Genomic DNA, 12245 nt, shown 5'->3' with positions numbered 1-12245 from the left:
AAAAAACACCGAAATCCTAGATTTCCAATAGAGCTATGGAATTGTTATAATCTCGTTAAGTATGATATTTCTAAAACAAATAATCCAGTAGAGGGGTGGCATAATTCATTTAATTAAACATTAAATGTACTCCATCCTTCGATATGGAAGTTTATTGAAGTGCTAAAAAAAGAAGAAAAACTTAATCGTTTAAAAATGCATCCATTTTTGGCTGGAATTGAACCAAGACAAAAACTTAAAAAATATAATGACACAGCTTCTAGAATCAAAGCAATCTGTAATGATTTTGAAAACCTTAATACATATAAGCGATTTTTTAAAAGGTATTGCTCAAAATTTATCATAATAAAATAAAATAAATATTTTATTCTAAATTAAATTATTAAAAATTATGTAGATTTAATATTCTTAAGTAGATATTGCATAATAGTATTATTATAATTTGAATTAATAAATAAAATATGTTCTTGCACCCAAATACACGGAACCTAATTGTCATTGCACTCAAGTGTCGTACAACCGTCTTGAGAATTCAGCAGCCGATGGGTCGTTCTGCAATGCAACTCACATGTTCGTGGTCAATTTCAACTTCTTGACATGCCACCACAAAAACAACGATTTCAGGCATGCATGAAGTACATCGACAGCAGTAAATTTCGGGATGACGGGAAGTGTTTGACAAAAATCTCCGGCGAGCAATATCATTGCACCAGGGTCGTTCGTAGGGGAGGGCAACGGGACCATTTTGCCCCAGGCCCCGTTGTTAGAATATTTTTTACGGGGCCCTCGTAAAGTCTTGATGTATGATAATTAATAATAAAGTCTCTATTACATGTTGCGTGTCGGCGATCTAAGTCGCGCGCGTGTAATGACTTGTCCGATTACATTGAGTGATTAAATTATGAACAATATTCAATTCTGTTATATAGGTATGTAATGCAGTAGATGAATTTAAACGAACTTAATTGGTTAAGGTTTGGAGAAATACGTTTGCAGAAATTTTGTTATTCTCAGTGAGTATTTTGTTTATTATATCTTATTATTATGGTCAAAGGGCCCTCAAATTAATTTGTCCCCGGCCTTCGAAAAACCCTGGGACGGTCCTGCATTGCACCACCAAATCGTCTCGAATCACCTCGTAAATCCTTCATCGTTCAGTCAACTGCCTCCAAAGCTTGTTAATGCGCCATCGTGCATTCATTCCAAATAAGAATTTTGCATTCTCGCATCGATTTTGCTGTCGCTGAATTCTTGGTCGTTGTGCAAGTAGGCTTGTCAATCGTGAGAAGATTCATTGGCAGCTTCAAAATGGAATGTGTAGATCGACCGTCTTCCAAAAATATGACAGCAATGCCAGAGGATGCAACAGCCAACGCAATTTGAGATCTTGACCGAATTGTTGCCAGAATCAATGAAATGAGGAACGTTTTGCCTGTCTCACCAGGAGCATCGAGAAAGTAAATGCCTTCCGTTCCATCGTCAACAACCTTCATCAGCGAATTGTATACATTCTTCTGCTCGGCATTCAACATCAGCACATTTGTTCGGACTCTTTCAGCCAGCTCATCTCGATCATAGACTTTCTTCCGCTTCGATTGAATGCATTGTGTGTCGAACGATTTGGCGCTGGCATTCCCAATGTTGAAAACAGACTGCCGTACATGAGCACGCACATGTCTTCGATCAGAACTAATAATTCGTTGTGTATCTCGTCATTAATTTCAAGATCAAAATTCGAAGTTGTCGTGCAAATCCTGTGCAAAATGTCGTCAGCTATCTCATCCTTGTATTTCTCCCACAATGCAGTCGGGTTCGATGGAAAACATTTGACTATGATGATTGCAGACAACGTACGATTTTGATTCATTGGCGCAGAAACAGTTACATCGGCGAGTGTTGAGTCCCAATGTGTATCGTTTTTTGAGCAAATTCAAACGTTGGAAAGCCTCCCGAAAAGTGACGCACAGCACATCATTCACAGTACACAGGGAATTGAAGGATGTCAGGCCAACAACGAAAAATGGAAAATGAAGTCATAATAATCGAATAATCATATTTCACATAGATAAAACCTAAATTGTATCTCTACTATCGACTATTGTGTTCTATGTAAGGAGAGGGTATTTACGGCTATAAATAAAATCGAACTGAATAAAAACGATATGAAAATTATCATTTAACAAAATTTAAACTTTACTTTATATAGCTATAATTAAACCCACCGTTCACTTGATGCCACCAATATCCACTAGGTGGCACTAATACTTCCTCTTCTATGTTAAAATATGATTTGATAAGCACTTGATTTCGTTAAAAATATCACTGTTCATTTAAAATAACGACCGATAAAACGTGGTCAAATATGCTGAAATAGCTATAAATAAATATTTAAATAAAACTTATTATTATAGAGATTTATATTATTTATAAGGATTACAATTTCGATGAGGGGAGGGATAAAAATCACCTTGAACTATTATTATAAAACACACTGACCCTACAAAATACGTCTACTCACACCGCAACAATCAATAGTTAAATTTCAAGAAATAAATTGAAAGATCCGTGAAATATTAAATACATTTAAAGATTAAAATTATTTTGTTTAAAACTGAACTAATAAATAATTGTAGAATGATAAAAACGTGTAGTATGAGCAATAGTGTTAGAAGTCTAATAACATATTTTACTGGACAATTAATATACTATTACTATAGCGCTTTCTTATTAATTATAATGACTGTATACAACCACTTATAGAATTTATGGTAATTTATTAGTTGAATTTATGAACTATAGCAATGAAAAAAATTTCAAACTCGATATTGGAAAGTTCGAAGAATAAACGATAAATTACAAATTATTTATGTATTTTTATAATATATTTAAATAAATACACAAGATTGTGAATGCTGAAATAAAAAAGTAAAATCATCTAATTTAAAGTGTAACTATATTTTTAATTGGCAAAATATTGGCCATTGACTAATATTATTTCTCGTGATCGTCCGGTTATGATATATTATAGTGAAATTGGAGGGAAAAAATAGAAATATAATTAAATATTGGAAAGGTTACATGCTTTTCGGATCAAGGATATTTGAAAATATAAAGACGTGTTCACATAATACAAGTTTGAGTGAAATAAGTAAAATGTTTATGTTTTTTTTTTTTTTACTTAATTATTTCTGATATTTTATTTTACTGTCGGTGTATACATGTTTATGGCTGTGCAAATTCGGTAATATGTTCCATTTATTATGATACACGAAAAAAATAAAAAAATAAGTATTATTACCTATACTAGTATTAAGGTCCTTTAACACTAATCCGATTCGAATCCGTTTCGTCAGAGTATCCGTGTACTCAGAAATATGAATTTCTTCTTTTACAGTATATGTCACTAAATATAACTCATTATGGACAGTAAACAATTAATTGAGCTGATATTCATAAAATATTTGATATTATTCATGAGTTTATTGTTTACATTTAAAAAATCTTACAGGGCACTTTTTTTTATATAAATCATATACTCATAAAATACGCTTTATGTTTCTTTTTCAAGTTTATTTCTTCTTCTTCATCAAGAATCAGGGTCATCATAATTTATTCATCTTAATGGAATTCACTCATTTTAACGTTTATTCATAAACTTGAAATTATAAAATTCAAACTTGAAACCCACAGATATTATATGATGTATAAAACAAAATAACTATATATATATATATACTATGTACAACTTTATAAGTTTATAATTATAACTATCATAAATAGTGAAATAGTATATGAGAGCTGACAGCCTCAATTAGGTATTACCTCTTACCATTAGAAGTTGACACCGTGAAATTGAGTATTATTATTCATACTTACGGAAATATGTCATAATGACGAGCGTTTTCATGTACCATGTCAATATTATATTCATAGGTGCAACTAGAGCCCAAATATTGAGGGTGCTGAAATCGCTTGAAATAAAATTGATTGACATTTGATAGCCAAAATGTGGAAAAAGTTTTCGAAAAATAATTTCTTAGTACGCATAGCAGTGGTTCTCAACTGGGATGAGTTGTCACTCATAGGTATCAAATGATCCAGCGTAGGGGTAAAACGAAATCTCCACGGAAGGAGGAAAAACAATTGAGAAAAAAGAAATTCAATTTTTTTAATAAAATCATGTTAGTACCGCCACTGTCGTGTAAATAGTATACCTACCTCAAAGTTCGTATCTATATATTATTTGTGTTTCATTTAAGCGATCTAAACGATACAGTAATGATTGTTTATAATATTGATGTTAGAGTGTCGCAGTGTTCGATTATTGTGGCTTAAGGTAACATGAATCAAAAAAAAGTTGATAACCACTGGCTTATAATAAGTACATTTCCTTAAATTTTGAAATGAATCGATGTCATAGGCGTGCGCACGGGGTATGCAGGGTATGCCACTGCATAGTCTGCGGCTTCATGTAAGGGGCCCATATTTATTATTAAGTTAAGAAACTTTAAATTTAATTACCGTCACAGGAAATTTAAATCAATTAAAACTTGATAATAATGATATTTCAATGTTGAAGGAAAAATTTAAATTGAATACTACATTTGAGTCTGAAATTAAGCTCATTATAAATATGTCTGATAGATGTATGATTTATTTGTGAGGGGCCCTATATTTCTTATTGCATAACCTGCGAATAAAGTCTGCGCACGCCTATGATCGATATGGTGGTAGTTTTGATTGTACGCTGATCAGTTATTGAATGAATAGTATTTGTATTTGGACACGTTTGAATTATTATTATTGTCGTTATTGATATTGTCACCATTATTGTCATTGTTCAATTGTTATTGACGTAATTGTTGTTAGTATTTTGATCATTCTCGAACGCAAGACTGATCCTGTATAAACATATCTTCTTGGCACCGTTTATCGAACGACCGTGGATATGTGTGGCTTCCTCTTGGACATTTTGTAACAAATATTTACGAGTAAAAAAAAATTTTTTAAACACAATCAAGACAAATAAAACAGGGGCGTATTTAGACTTACTTCTAGGGGGGGGACTCAATTTCTTTCTTTAATTCACGCTTAAAATTTATAAGTAAAAAATGTTTGTTAGTATTTAAATCAGTTGAATCTTTAATATTAGTGTTTTTTTTTTATCAAATGCCGGATCCACTTAGAAACAGCTTTTGTGCAGTTCATTTTTTACATCTGTCTATGTTTTGAAAGTTATGCTTGTGTTTTATTTGATTTTTTCACTAAGTATGGACCCGACAAAAAGCCCAATTCAGTATTCACAGCCAAACGTAATTTAATTTCGTTATAAAATGATCCACATTAAAAAAAATTGAAATGTGTAGGTATCTCACATATAATCAATTCCATAAATACGGATTCAGGGGGGGGGGCGATCGCCCCTTCGCTTCCCTAAAATACGCCCCTAAAATAAAATGGTGTCAATTGATATACAATAACCAAAAAAGCTAGGTATCTTTTAGGTAACTCATTTTTTTTGTACAAAATTCTTGCATAACTTCGAAAATCCATAATTCATTATTTTTATTAGAATTAAGTCTTCAATCAATATGTTTCAACCCTCGTTTCGATGATTTTTAGCTATTTTGATTTTTTGTTATTACCGAGTAGTTTTTTAAACTTACAAAATCATTTTTATTGCCAATAGCATTTACAATTTGTAATGATAGGGTTTATTGCACGTAAGTTTACATCTAGTAACATTTGGGTATGTACAGTGACGTAGCCAGGGGGGTTTTGGGTGTTGTAACCCCTCCATTAGTTTTTATTTAATAATTTTAATTATTCAATTCCCTGTATGCACGGCGTCGTTGATAGTTGACCACTGTAGACAACCGATAGTGACCAATTATAGAACAATAAATTACTCATTTTGTGTTGTTCTTCTGTGGCTGATAACGATGCATACACATTTGGTGCGTTCTTATTTGAAAAATGGTAGGTAACAATATGATAATGTGTACATAACATCATATTAATTATTAGACTATTGATATTCCATATTATTAATTTATCATGTACGAAGACGGTTTTTTCTCTCATCATAGGATTATATTTTTTTTTAAATGCCCCAAAAAAAAAAAAGTTTTTATCCGAATCAATAGGACGTGTATGTTCTTTATCAACTCATAACCGTTTGATCCTATTATGTCCAACAAGATGGATAGACCGACATGACTCAATAATTAGTTTCCTCTAGTTATTTGATGCAATAGTTGATAGTTTATCAGAAGTTTGTACTTGGCTTGATAAGGATGCTTCATCAGGAGCATACCAATTGCTATGTGCTATAAGAAAACCAGAATTTATATTAGCAACTTATGTACTGGGACACGTGTTGATTTTGAGTTTACCATTAAGTAAGTTTCTTTAGATAAAGAATATAGATCTGGTTGAAGCTATTCAAACCGCTGATGAAATAGTAAATATAATTAAACAACTAAGATTAAATGATAAAAGTGAATTTAAAATTATATTTATTAATGTAAAATTTAAATGTGATGCCTTAAACGTTGAACTATCTATTCCTCGTACAACTAATAAGCAAAAAAACAGATACAATATCCAGATTTGCCTGAGTATTATTACAGAATATCTTTATTCATTCCATTTATAGATCATTTTTTAAATCAATTAAATTATCGATTTTTATCTCATAGATCTATAATTGAAAATTTTAACATTATTTGACTATCATCCAATAGTATACAATATGAAGAAAAAATTAAGCAGCTAGTTGAAATATATCTAGGCGATTAAAATTGCAGTGTGTTAACAGCTGTGAGTGAAATTAAAATTTAGCAACAACAATTTACAGGAACTAATGATTTACCAAAAAAATGTTACCGACGCTCTTAAAAAATGTATCATATCAATTTTCCTTTCTACTTTCAAACTTTAACAAATTTTAGCAACTCTCCCAGTTACAACTGCTAACAGTGAACGATCTTTTTCAACATTAAAAAGATTGAAAACATATTACGAAACAACAAATGTGAAAATAAGTTGAATGTTTTGGTAATGATGAATACACACAGTAATATAATGATAAACCCTGATGATGTCCTAAATAAATTAGTGACCAAAACAAGAAAACTACGTTTGATGTAAATTTTAATCTAATGAAAATATTGTTTGACTTGAAATGCTTTAAATAAAGTACAAGAAAATTTAAAATAATATGTTTTGTGATACCTACCTACAGGTACTAAAATTGTATGCAGTACGACACACTTTGTGCAATACGCAATGTTAAGTGTGTAGTACGAGATATAAAAAGTGTGTTGTGGTTCTATTCTTTATGCTCGTATTATGGTATTTGTTTTTGATTTAAAAATTTTTTTTTTATTAAATTATTTTACATATTTTTAAAATTCCAAGATGAACGAGTATCATCAGCAAAATCGAAAATACTATTTTTAACTGTGTTACTCATTACTGTTAACGTTTGAAAGGCGAGTATGACAAAATCCTTAAAGTTTGCACTACGAAAAAGTATATATTTTAGCCTCTACCTACCTATTGTATAGACCTAAACCGTAAACCCCCCCATTGAAAAATCCTGGCTACGCTACTGTGTATGTGAATGTGTGAAGCACCTAAAGACTCATTATATTTTTTCAAGAATATGATTTGGCTAGTGATTCATAAATTTTCTAATTTTCTGTATATATAAAAAAAAAATTTTAATAAAAAAAATATATATTTAGTTTGATACTGTGTCGTATTTTCGGGGGGAGGGGGGGCTTTCTCAGATCTTGACTCTACCACAGTACAAAAAAAAGGTTTAAAAGTCATACCTAAAGACTTGCTACGAAGGTACAAGAAAGAGAACATTAATTTATAACATGTGGTTGACTCTTCATTTGTATTTATAATAATAATATATGTTTTACCTCGTTTCAAACTCGTTTCTTGTTATGTTATATATTCTATTCCACAGCATCTCATTTAGTGTATAAACGAAATGTGTAATATATAAAAACTGTTATAAGCATTTCCAAATAGTGATAACTATTTACCAAAAAAAAAAACCATGTAAAATTACAGAAAAACCGCTTCGATGTAGTGATTAGTTTTTGATCATTTGAATATGTTATTTCAGTCTATTAACTATACAGCAATCTTTCGTACGAGAAATGTGTTTAAATTTTTTAAATACTTAGATATCTAAAAATATTTTCGGCTGTTCATTTACTACAAACTTTAAGTATATACGTGCTCACGTCAATTTTTTTAAACGCGTTCGCAGCGGGTAAGACAAAAACGAGAAATGTCTACAAATTATAATATTCAAGTTAAATGTATCGATGCACGTTGTGGATAATTATAAATTATAATTATAATTTACAATAACTTAACATGAACGGTTACTGAATTTATAAGAATCGTACGATACTTAACAGACGTGGCAATTATGCTGTAGTCCACATTTTTGCAATACATTTTACACATTTTAAATTTTTACTGTAAGCGTTTAGACATGTATTATTTATTAGATTTTGAGTTCGTTAAATTCTCCGACAGTGGTCTGCAGAGTTTTTTGTAGTACTTTAATTATGAAAAGAGTTTCCCGTCCTTATTAAGAGATAATTTTTTTCTTTTAATACATCAATATACACTTGCTTAAATTTAGTTTACTTTAATCCAACCACGATGACCACTGTGATGATTTATTGTGTACAAGCACACGAGCTAAATTATTCTTATAAGTAATTAAAACAGTATTATTATAAAACATTTGAGGTACATAAATGACCTTATAAACAATATAAATGTCCTGAGTGTAATAATTTGCCGAACAGACACTATGTTATGCAGTAGGTATGTTAAAATATAAGTATGTTAAAAATTTCGTTCGCTACAACCACAATGATTACTTTTTATGACTGTTTATTTACGGTTTTTATTTATTTTTTATCATAAGTGTTATGATTAGTTAATTATAGTGGATTAATATTTTCTTTTCATAATGTTCTGATAAATCTCGTTACAAACGCATTTTCATGGCGTTTCTACTTCTGAAACGTTGTGCATATTTAATTATTTAAATTTTTTTTAGGTACTTGTTTCACGTTTCCTCGACTAAGTAATACAATATTATCGGTTGACTGTAAGCAGTGCTCATGCTTATTTTCTAAATGGTAAAGAATCATTTGACAATTGATATTGCATAACATTATTACATTATACAGCTACCCTATGCATGTATTTAATAAATATATTCACAGTTACAATTACAACGGGTATAGTTTGTATCTTCGTAATTCTCGGAGTGTTGTAAATAATAAGTATACTTTTAATTTTAAAATAATCATTCAAAACATAGAATCGTGTTTATTGTTGGACACAACAATATAATGTAATGTGTATACAAGCAGGGGCAGAAGACGGGGATTCATCCCCGGGCGTAAAATTTTAGATGGTGTAATTTTTGTAATTATTAACAACTAATTTGTTATTTTTAACTTTGTTAAATACTGGTATTAGGTTAAGACTCAATATGTATGATTGTACTAGTATATTAGTTATTAGAAAAAAATTCTCGAGAAGAGTGTTTGATTATTGGCAGTGCTCGACTTGGCAAAATTAAAGAAGAAGGACTCTATTTACTTTAAAAAAAAGAAAGTCCCCAAGACTGGCTGAGCGTTATGATTATAGCGTAATAATAGTAGGGGAACGCTAAAATTTCTGAAAATTAGTTGGAGTACTCCGTCCCTCTGCGTCCCCCTCAAGTCGAGCACAGATTATGATTATTGGTCTAGGATAAGGCGAAATCTTAACATTTTCCCCGGGTGTAAAAATTCCTAGTTCCACCTTTGCAAATAAGTAGAGTCAATGGATGATCAATAGTCAACCAATAAAGTGAATTGCATAACTGATACTTTTTAAAATTATAATCAGATAATCTTATTCTTATTTTCATTGTTTTAAAAATCTATAGAAAAAAAAATAGAATTTTGATAGAAATACGTTTTTTCCGCTTTCCTGATAGGAGGATGTAGGTGTGGGGGAGTCGTATATGATTATAACGTGAGCCAAATATAAAGGTTGGTACTATTATATGATATGTATTTAATATTAATCATATAAAGTTTATGTCTTTTAAATTAAATCTAACATTTTGTGCATTTCTGTTGTATTGGAATTACTTTCCTATGTTCTTTGATCAAAACACTATCACGACTAATATACTACATCCGTTAAAATATGAGTGACGATGTTTATACAGTATGTTAATTATTTGAAGTCATTCGCTATAATTTAGGATCCAGTTCAAATATTTCAGTGAAATTGTTAATGTAATAATTCAGTATTGGTTCATATTTTGAAAGGATTTAAAAATAATTATAACATTTTAATTTTTTATTTCTTTTTTTAATATTTTAAATTATTGTAATAATGTTATTTAAGAGACAAAAATCTAAAATTGATTAAATTTTCAATAATTAAGAGTAATGGTCTTAAAAAATACAGCAAATTTTATAATAATGTTGGTTATCAACGGTGTATTATGCATGTATATTAAATACCAGTTCCTTGAAATTGATAAAAAAAAAGTAGACACCTCAATCACCAGATTTTACAACCAATTGCGTATTGAGCATTCAGTAACATTTATAAATCATGATGCATAACTTATATTTCAGTACCTACTCACTTCGTTCTCTAATACACCATCCTTGAAATTTTTTCAAAAACATAAATTGAAGAAAACTAGAATCTATAAAAAATATAAGTACTTAACTAATTATAGTAGTATATATTTTACCAACTCATTCTTATCCACTACTGAATATTCTGCTGCATCTGTGTTTTGTGTTGATGATAAGTTAAAAATTGGAATTTTGCTATGTATTCACCCAAAATTTTCAAACATCAAAATCCAATTACCTCTGAACATATATGTTTGGGGATGGTTGGATTTTGTATAAACTGTATAACATTTTCACCATTACTCCTGGGCGTCATAAAAATACCTTTATCAGGTTATTGTTTACAGCAATATATTTTTATTTTTTGTTGGACTACTAAAAAATATTGAGTAGGTGTAATGCAACTTTTTAACAATTTTGTGATGCCATATATATGCCATAGCATGCGTGAGATATTCTAAATGACACTTTAATTTCATTGCATATATCCTGGGCTTATAAAATTGAATTGTTTGTAGGAGTTCAAGATATTAAATAATTGTGAAAATAAACACAAATATTTGTTAAAAAATCAACGATAAAAGTAATGAGAAGTAGGTTATTGGAAATGCATTAAAAGTGTAAAAAACTTAGAATTTTAAAAGTTGTTATTCTTAAAATGTATATTGTGAACTGCTTTCGTTCATTGAAAATCTAACAAATTTAAACAACCAAGAAAACGAAAGAAAAATATAACGATTTTTTGATAATTATTGTAAAAGATAGGTCATTATTAAAATATTACTTTTAAAAAATTAATCTGGAATGTTTGCTATAAATAATGAAATTTAACATACTGTTTATGTAAATTTAATTATAATCATCGTGGTATGAACACATAGGTATCGGGTAGATATAAATTCTTACAGAGTTATATACTTATAGATATATCTCTTGAGATAATGAAGATAATCGAATAATTTTTTTTTTTTTTATGATTTAGGCCTACATGGTCAAGAACTACATATTAATAAATATGTATTTTAATTATATTAGTTTACAAGTGTAACTTTTTATTTTATCATTTATGAACACTTGGGAATAAACTGTCTAAAAGAGTATATTCTTCGGAAAATGTTGATGTTTAAGCTTTATAATTTTTTTAATAATTTTTTAAATTTCTCAGAAGAGAAGTAAGCTAATATCAAAACACTATTATTGTATTTATTACATTGTATTTCTATAAACTGACATATTTATTTTTAAAAGCCATGAGGTTTATACAAATGGAAAGTTGAAATGTTAATATTTTCAAAAAAATCAACTCTATAAACAGTTATCTTCGAATTTTCGATAAGCTAATTTTTTTTCTGATCTATACTCGACGCCGTTTTACGACTATTATAATGCATGGTATTAGACAACCAGGGATGTAAATGGTTATGGAGGGTATACCCACATTTTCCAAATTTCAGATACGACCTATAATAATAAATTATGAATAATATAATACATATATATATATATATATATATATATATATATATATATATAAAATAATAATAATTA

Source organism: Sipha flava, unplaced genomic scaffold, assembly GCF_003268045.1.
Source record: "Sipha flava isolate LNK unplaced genomic scaffold, YSA_version1 100_pilon_pilon, whole genome shotgun sequence".
NCBI classification, from domain to species: domain Eukaryota; kingdom Metazoa; phylum Arthropoda; class Insecta; order Hemiptera; family Aphididae; genus Sipha; species Sipha flava.
This window is presented reverse-complemented; position numbering follows the sequence as displayed.